Here is an 8514-nt window from a genome sequence, read left to right as displayed (position 1 = left end):
AACTGAGTGGAAAAGCAAATTGTACAGAGGATGTGGAGAGTCTGTAGAGGGATATAGATAGGTTAAGTGAGTGGGCCAAGGTCTGGCAGATGGAATACTACATCGGTAAATGCGAGATCATCCACTTTGGAAGGAATAATAGAAGAGCAGATTATTATTTAAATGGTGAAAGATTGCAGCATGCTGTTGTGCAGAGGGATTTGGGAGTGCTTGTTTATGAATCACAAAAAGTTGGCTTGCAGGTACAACAGGTTATTAAGAAGGCGAACGGAATGTTGGCCTTCATTGCTAGAGGGATTGAATTCAAGAGCAGGGAGATCATGTTGCAACTATACAGGGTACTGGTGAGACCGCACCTGGAGTACTGTGTGCAGTTCTGGTCTCCACACTTGAGGAAGGATATACTGGCTTTGGAGGCAGTGCAGAGGAAGTTCACCAGGTTGATTCCAGGGATGAAGGGGTTAACCTATGAGGAGAGATTGAGTCGCCTGGGACTATACTCTCTGGAGTTCAGAAGAATGAGAGGGGATCTTATAGAAACATACAAAATTTTGAAAGGGGTAGATCAGATAGAAGTAGGAAAGTTGTTTCCTCTGGTAGGCAAGATTAGAACTAGGGGACATTGCCTCAAGATTTAAGACGGAGGTGAGGAAAAACTATTTTTCCCAGAGAGTGGTGAATCTGTGGAATTCTCTGCCCAGAGAAGCAGTTGAGGCTTCTTCACTAAATATATTTAAGATACAGTTAGATAGGTTTTTACATAGTAGGGGGGAATTAAGGGTTATAGGGAAAAGGCTGGTAGATGGAGCTGAGTTTACGAACAGATCAGCCATGATCTTAGCGAATGGCGGTTCAGGTTCGATGGGCTGGATGACCTACTCCTGCTCCTGTTTCTTATGTTCTTATACTTCAGTGTTTGTCACTCTGCATTGGGGCCATGTCTGAAACTTGCAACAACTTCTGCATTATTCACTATGGATTGGGGAAACACAGACAATCTCACACTGCACATGTCACCTGGTACGGACATGGCCCAAGAGTACTGAAGCCGCTTGATAGCTGACAGACTTTAATGTGAACAATGTTAAAGGGAAGAGAAAACAAGAAACGCTCAGCCAAACAGGGGTGTTGACTAAAACACTCAAATGGAAAACGAAGCTTACACTGCGGCTGAAAAGAGCAACTAAGAATAAAATGAATACCGCTAGTCTTCAGTGTCAGTTGACTTGATAGTTTAATTTCTCAGGCAAGGCAGAATGCAGATAACAAAGCATAGCTATGTCCAAGTCTCGATAAGTACTGCGACGGAATGAATGGAGTTAAATACTATCACAATGAAATAATAATTAGCTGACACGTGCATATTCACAAGCGCAATTGCCGTATCAGCTGCGCTGCGGAATCAGTGGTTGTGACAGGGCCCCCTTCTCTAAGCGCAGCAGACCTGTGTCCGCTGAAAGTTCCATGTGAGGGACTTGTCCAAGAGGTCCTTCAGTGATACTGGTCGATAAGTGCCATGGTGTGCACTGCCAATGTCGGAGCCAAAGACTCCCATGTAAAGACAGAAACAAGAACTTAGACAGAGGTACCTCAACCAAGTGACACTGTGAGACAAATCATTCTGAAAATGAGGACCCTCCGATTGGAGTTAATCCGGCATCTGCTTCAATAATAAAACTAACACAATCCCTAAGCCTATCAAAATAAACTTAACAAATTTAAACCGAAAGCACCAGGAAACCACATTACAAAGAGCATGTCGCTTGAGAAAAACACAAACTCTGGAACTATTAATAACTGTTGTTAAGCAGCAATTAACAAATTCAGGTGCTCTAAAAAACCTCAGAGCCCAAAAGCTCTCTGATGCCTGCACAGGCCTGAAGTCACTACAGGACCCCCTTCCCTGTAGCTGGCACCTGATGGCTCAGGAAGACCCGAAAACTCGAGAGACCTGGGGAACTTGAGAGACCTGGCAACCCCAACAGACTGAGAGACCAGAGAATCTTGAGGGGCCTGGGAACCCCTACAGACTGAGAGATCGGGGAATCTTCAGGGGGAAACACAGAATGGGGAAACACTTTATTCCTTACAGCCTTCATATATATGAGGGGTAAAGATCTTTACATTACATCATCGTCTAAATGTGCAATGTGCAATTTATAGTAATTTGTGATAAATAGTATGTATAACAGGATAGTCATCTTCTTCTTCTTACTTTTTAACTTACGTTATTTTTTGTATTTTTTTTCTCACGGTAACACGTCGAAGCTGCACCCTCTCTAACATGCTGGTAGACAGAGTTTTACTTGGGTTTTTAGCGCTGGAAATAGTTACATCCAGACACGGGGGACAGAAGCAAGGTTGCATTGTATATTCCAGGGACCAGCTGTTTGCGCTAATGCCGGCCCATTTAGCAAGCAGAGTGGCGGACACCCCTGCTGAAATCCGGAGGAAAACACACAAAGGATGTAGAGAGGGATCAAGGAAAGAGGACCGGGTCGAGACAACAGAGACTTATAGAGAAGAGGAGTTCGCTGGGTAATAAAATGGACAAATTCACAGCGCTAGCCAGGCGTCAGAGAACGTTTCGGGAGTGCAGTGTTATGTGTTTTACTGGAACGAGGCTGCACGAGGACATTCCCGATCAAAACTTCCCCATGGACAGCTTCCAGACCGTTTCGGCTGACCGGAAGTGCACTGAGAGCGGTAAGCGTAAAGGAGTTGGGTGCTTACTGTTCTGGTTAACAACGGATGGTGCAATCCGGGTCATATTACGATCGAGGAACGTGTTTGTAGACCAGATATTGAACTTTTTACTGTTGGACTTCGGCCACATTCCACCGAGATACAACACTGGGCAGCGCGAGAGGTCGTTCCTGCCTGTGGCCATCGACCGTGCAGGTCCTCCCGTGGAGGGTCAGACACCCTGAGCCAATAGACTGGTCCTGGACTTATTTTCCATTTGGCATAGTTTGCATTTTGTTGTTTGATTGTTTGTGGTTTTTGTATTGCTATATTTATGCTCTATTCTTGGTTGTTGCAGCTGTAATGAAACCTAACTTCCCTCGGGATTAATAAGGTATATCTATCTATCTATCTATCTATCTATCTATCTATCTATTTATCTATCTATCAATATAACATATAAATACAGTTGTGTCAGCATGAATTAATCAGTCTGATGGGCTGGTGGAAGAAGCTGTCTCGGAGCCTGTTGGTCCTGGCTTTTATGCTGCAGTACCGTTTCCTGGATGGTAGCAGCTGGAATAGTTTGTGGTTGGGGTGACTCAGGTCCCCAATGATCCTACAGGCCCTTTTTACACACCTGTCTTTGTAAATGTCCTGAATAGTGGGAAGTTCACATCTACAGATGCGCTGGGCTGTCTACAGAGTCCTGTGATTGAGGGAGGTACAGTTCCCATACCAGGCAGTGATGCAGCCAGTCAGGATGCTCTCAATTGTGCCCCTGTAGAAAGTCCTTGCAATTTGGCACTTTTGTGGTGTTTTCACCATACAGCTGGTATGTACAGACCACATGAGATCCTTGGTGATGTGTATGTCAAGGAACTTAAAGCTATTCATCCTCTCAACGCTAGATCCATTGATGTCTATAGGGATTAGCCTGTCTCCATTTCTCCTGAAGTCCACACACAGTTCCTTTTACTTACGACATTGAGAGAGAGGTTGATTTCTTGACACACTGTATCCAGCACTCCAGGTGAGGAAGTACTTGACCCACAAGTCTATCAGGGTCATCAGTTGTGTTCAGTGCACCAGGAGAGGCAACACCTCACCTACAAGTCTATCAGAATCATCTATTCTATCCAGTGCTCCTGATGCGGCAAAACTTTACCTGCAAGACAATCAGGGGAATCTATTGCATCCAGTGGACCTGGTGAGGCAGAACTTTATGCACATGTCTGTCAGGGTCTTCTAATTTATCCAGTGCTGTAGGTAAAGCAACAGTTCAACTACAACACTATCTGGGTCATCTATGTTATCTTATGCTCCAGGTGAGGTAAAACCTCACACGCATGTTTATCAGGGTCAGCTGTTGTTTCAGCTGCTCCATGTGAGGTAGTCTTTGACCTACAAGTCTACCAGGGTCACAAATTGTATCCAGTGCTGCTCATGTGGTAATGCCTCACCTACAAGTCTGTTAGGGTCATCTATTGTATCCAGTGATCCTGATGAAGCAAAACCACTCCGGAAAGTTATTCAGTATAATCTACTATCAAATGCTCCAAGTGAAGCAACACTTCACCTACAAGTTTATCAGGGTCATCTATTGCATCCAGTGCTCTTGGTGAGGCAACATTCTAACAACAAGACCTTCAGGGTTGTCGATTTTATCCATTGCTGCAGTTGAGACAATACTACTGTGAGTCTATGAGGGTCATTCATTGTAACCAGTGCCCAGCATGGGACAACACTTCAGCTACAAGTCTACCTGGTTCATTTATTCTATCCAATGCTCCTGGTGAGGCAACACTTCTCCTTCAAGCTCATCAGTGTCATTTATTATATCAATGCTCCTGTTGATGAAAGTTTTCACCTACAAGCCTATCAAGGTCATCTATTGTACCCAGGTATCCTGATTAGGCATCACTTCACCTACAAGGCCACTTGTCTCATCTATTCTATCCAGTGCTCCAGTGAGGCAACTCTTTACCTGCAAGGCCATTGTGGTCATTATTGTATCCTGTTGGCCTGGTGAGGCTACACTTCACCTACAAGTCTCTGGTGGTCATCTATCGTGTCCTGTGTTCCAGATGAGGCAACACTTCACCTGCAACTTTTCCATTGTATCCAGTCCTTCAGATGAGGCAAAAATTCACCTACAAGACTATCATAATCATCTACTGTATCCAGTTCTTCCAGGTGAGGCAGCACTTCACCTGCAAGTCTATCAGTGTCATTTATTGTATCCAGTGCCCCAGGTGAGTCTAGACTTTACCTACTTGTCTATCAGGGTCATCTACTTTATCCAATACTCCAGGTGAGGCAACACCTCACCAACAAATCCATCTGGGTCATATATAGTATCCAGTGTTCCTAGGTGAGGGACAACTTCATAGAAACAGAGAAAACCTATAGCACAATACAGGCTTTTCGGCCCACAAAGCTGTGCCGAACATGTCCTCACCTTAGAACTACCTAGGCTTATTCATAGGCCTCTATTTTTCTGAGCTCCATGTATCCATCCAGGAATCTCTTAAAAGACCCTATCTTTTCCGCCTCCACCACCGCTGCCGGTAGCGCATTCCACACACTCACCACTCTCTGTGTAAAAAACTTACCCCTGACACCTCCTCTGTACCTGCTTCCAAGCACCTTAAAACTGTGCCCTCTCATGCTAGTTATTTCATCTACAAGTCATTCGGTGTCATCTATTTTATCCAGTTTTCCAGGTAAGGCAGCACTTCACCTACATGTCTATCAGGGTCACCTTTGCATCCAATGTCCTGGTGAGACAACACTTCACTTACAAGTCAACCATGATCATCATTGTATCAGAGTCATACTTTGCTCAACTGCTTCTGATAAGACTAGTCTTCGCCTAAAAATCTATCAGGATCAGCTATTGTATTCAGTGCTCCAGATCAGGCAATTCTTCACTTGCAAGGCTATCAAGGACATCTATTATATCTATTATAGGCAAAACTTCATCTACAAGACTGTCACGGTCATATCTTGAATCCAGTTCTTTCAGGTGAGGCAGCATTTCATCTATAAGTCTCTCGGGGACATCTATTGTTTCCAGTTTCCTGGTGAGGCAACATTTCATCCACAAGTCTATCAGGGTCATCTATTGTATCCAGTGCTTCAGGTGAGGCAACACTTCTCCTACAACTTTGTTAGGATCGTCTATTGTATTCAGTCTTTTTAGGTGAGGAACACTAAACCCACACGTCTATCGAGGCATGTATTGTATCCAGTGCTCAGGGTGAGGCAAAAATTAACTTACAAGTCTATCAGAATCATCCATTGTTACTAGTGCTCCTGCTGAGGCAAAACATTGTCTACCAATCTATCAAGGTCATCTAATGTATCCAGTCTTCCTTGTAAGGCAACACTCCATCTTCCGCCCATCAGAGTCTATAGTCTGTTAGGTCATCTATTGTGTCCAGCACTCCAGGTGAGGCGCTACTTCACCTACAAGTCTAACAGAGTTATCTGTTCTCTCCAGTGCAGCAGGTGAGGCAGTACCTCACCTACAAGTCTATCAGGGGCATCTATTGTGTCCAGTGCTCCAGGTGAGGCAGCACCTCACCTACAAGTCTATCAGGGGCATCTATTGTGTCCAGTGCTCCAAGTGAGGCAACACCTCACCTACAAGTCTATCAGGGGCATCTATTGTGTCCAGTGCTCCAGGTGAGGTAGCACCTCACCTACAAGTCTATCAGGGGCATCTATTGTGTCCAGTGCTCCAGGTGAGGCAGCACCTCACCTACAAGTCTATCAGGGGCATCTATTGTGTCCAGTGCTCCAGGTGAGGCAGCATCTCACCTGCAAGTCTATCAGGGTCATCTATTGTGTCCAGCACTCCAGGTGAGGCGCTACTTCACCTACAAGTCTAACAGAGTTATCTGTTCTCTCCAGTGCAGCAGGTGAGGCAGCACCTCACCTACAAGTCTATCAGGGGCATCTATTGTGTCCAGTGCTCCAGGTGAGGCAGCACCTCACCTACAAGTCTATCAGGGGCATCTATTGTGTCCAGTGCTCCAAGTGAGGCAACACCTCACCTACAAGTCTATCAGGGGCATCTATTGTGTCCAGTGCTCCAGGTGAGGCAGCACCTCACCTACAAGTCTATCAGGGACATCGATTGGATCCAGTGCAGGTGGTGAGGCAACACTTCAACTACAAGTTTTTCAGTGTAATGAACTATATCCAGTACTGTAGGTCAGGTAACAATTCACCTTAAACACCATCAAGAATATCGATTGTATCCAGTACTCCAGGTCAGGCAACACTTCACCCATAAGTCTATCAGGTCATCTATTGTGTCCAGTACCCCAGGTCAGGTTGCACTTCCCAAACAATTTTATCAGGTCATCTATAGTACCTAGTACTCCAGGTCAGGTCACACTTCCCATACAATTCTATCAGGCATATATTGAATTCAGTGCTCCAGGTGAGGCAGCACCTCACCTACAAGTCTATCAGGGTCATCCATTGTATCCAGTGCACGAGGTGAGGCAACAGCTCAGCTACATGTCCATTTCAGTCATATTTAGTATCCTGTATTTCTAAGTGAAGCAACATCTCACCTAAAAATCTATCAGCGTCATCTATTGTGTCGAGTTTTCCATACCGCACCACCTCATCAACCCGTTTGTCTGTGTAATATATAGTATTGTGTGTTCTTAGATGAGGGCAAACTTCACCTGCAAGTCAAAAGGGGTCATCTATAGTATCTAGTGACCCAGAGAGGCAACAATCTGTCATGCACATCTATTGTATCCAGTTTTCCATGTCATGTAACACTTTACTGACAAGTCTATTTTGGTAATAAACGGCAATGGGGTCGTCAATTGCATCAGAGTTGTCCATTGCATCCAGTGCTGCTGATAAGACTAAACTTAACCTACAAAGCAATCAGGGTCCAGTGATCAGGTGAGGCAAGACCTCACCTGCAAGTCTATCCGTGGAAGCACTTTACCTACAAGTCGATCACATTGCCTATTGTATCCAGAGCTCTTCACCTACAAATCTATCAGGGTCATTTGTTATATCAAGTGCTCCAGGCGAGGATCACTTCTCTTAAAAGTCAATCAGGTCATCTATTCAGTGTATCCAATGCTCTAGGTGAGGCAACACTTTTGTAAAATTCTATCGGTGTCATTCACGGTATACGGTGCTCCAGTTGAGGCAATACTTCACCTACTTCACCAATCGAGGTGATTTATTGCATCGAGTGCTGTCGGAGAGGAAACAGTTTACCTGCAAGTCTATCACATTGCTTATTGTGTCCAGTGCTCCATAGGAGGCAACACTTTGCCTACAGGACTTCCAGGTTGACTATTGTATCCAGTGCATCAGGAGAGGCAACACTTCATATAAAATTCGATTGAGTTCAGCTGTTACATCAAGTGCCCAGGTTGCACCCTGTGCTCCAGGTGAGCCGACGCTTCACCATCAAGTGTATCACATCGTCTATTGTCTCCAGTGCTCTACGTGAGGGAACTCTTCACCTACAAATCTATCAAGATTATCTGTTATATCAAGTGCTCCAAGTGAGGATCACTTCTCTTACAAGTCAATCAGGTCATCTATTGTATCCATTTTTCCAGGTGAAGCAATACTTCACATAAAAGTCAATCAGAGTCATCTATTGTACCCAGTAGTCCAAAAAAGGCTCGCTTCTCTTACAGGTTGATCAGTTCATCTACTGTATCCAGTGCTCCATGTGAGGCAACACTTCAACTAAACGTCTTTCAGATCATCTGTTGTATCCGGTGCTCCAGGTGAGGCAACTCTTCTCCTACAAGTCTATCAAGATCATCTGTT

This window comes from Mobula birostris, chromosome 7 (genome assembly GCF_030028105.1).
Source record: "Mobula birostris isolate sMobBir1 chromosome 7, sMobBir1.hap1, whole genome shotgun sequence".
Classification (NCBI taxonomy): Eukaryota; Metazoa; Chordata; class Chondrichthyes; order Myliobatiformes; family Myliobatidae; genus Mobula; species Mobula birostris.
This window is presented reverse-complemented; position numbering follows the sequence as displayed.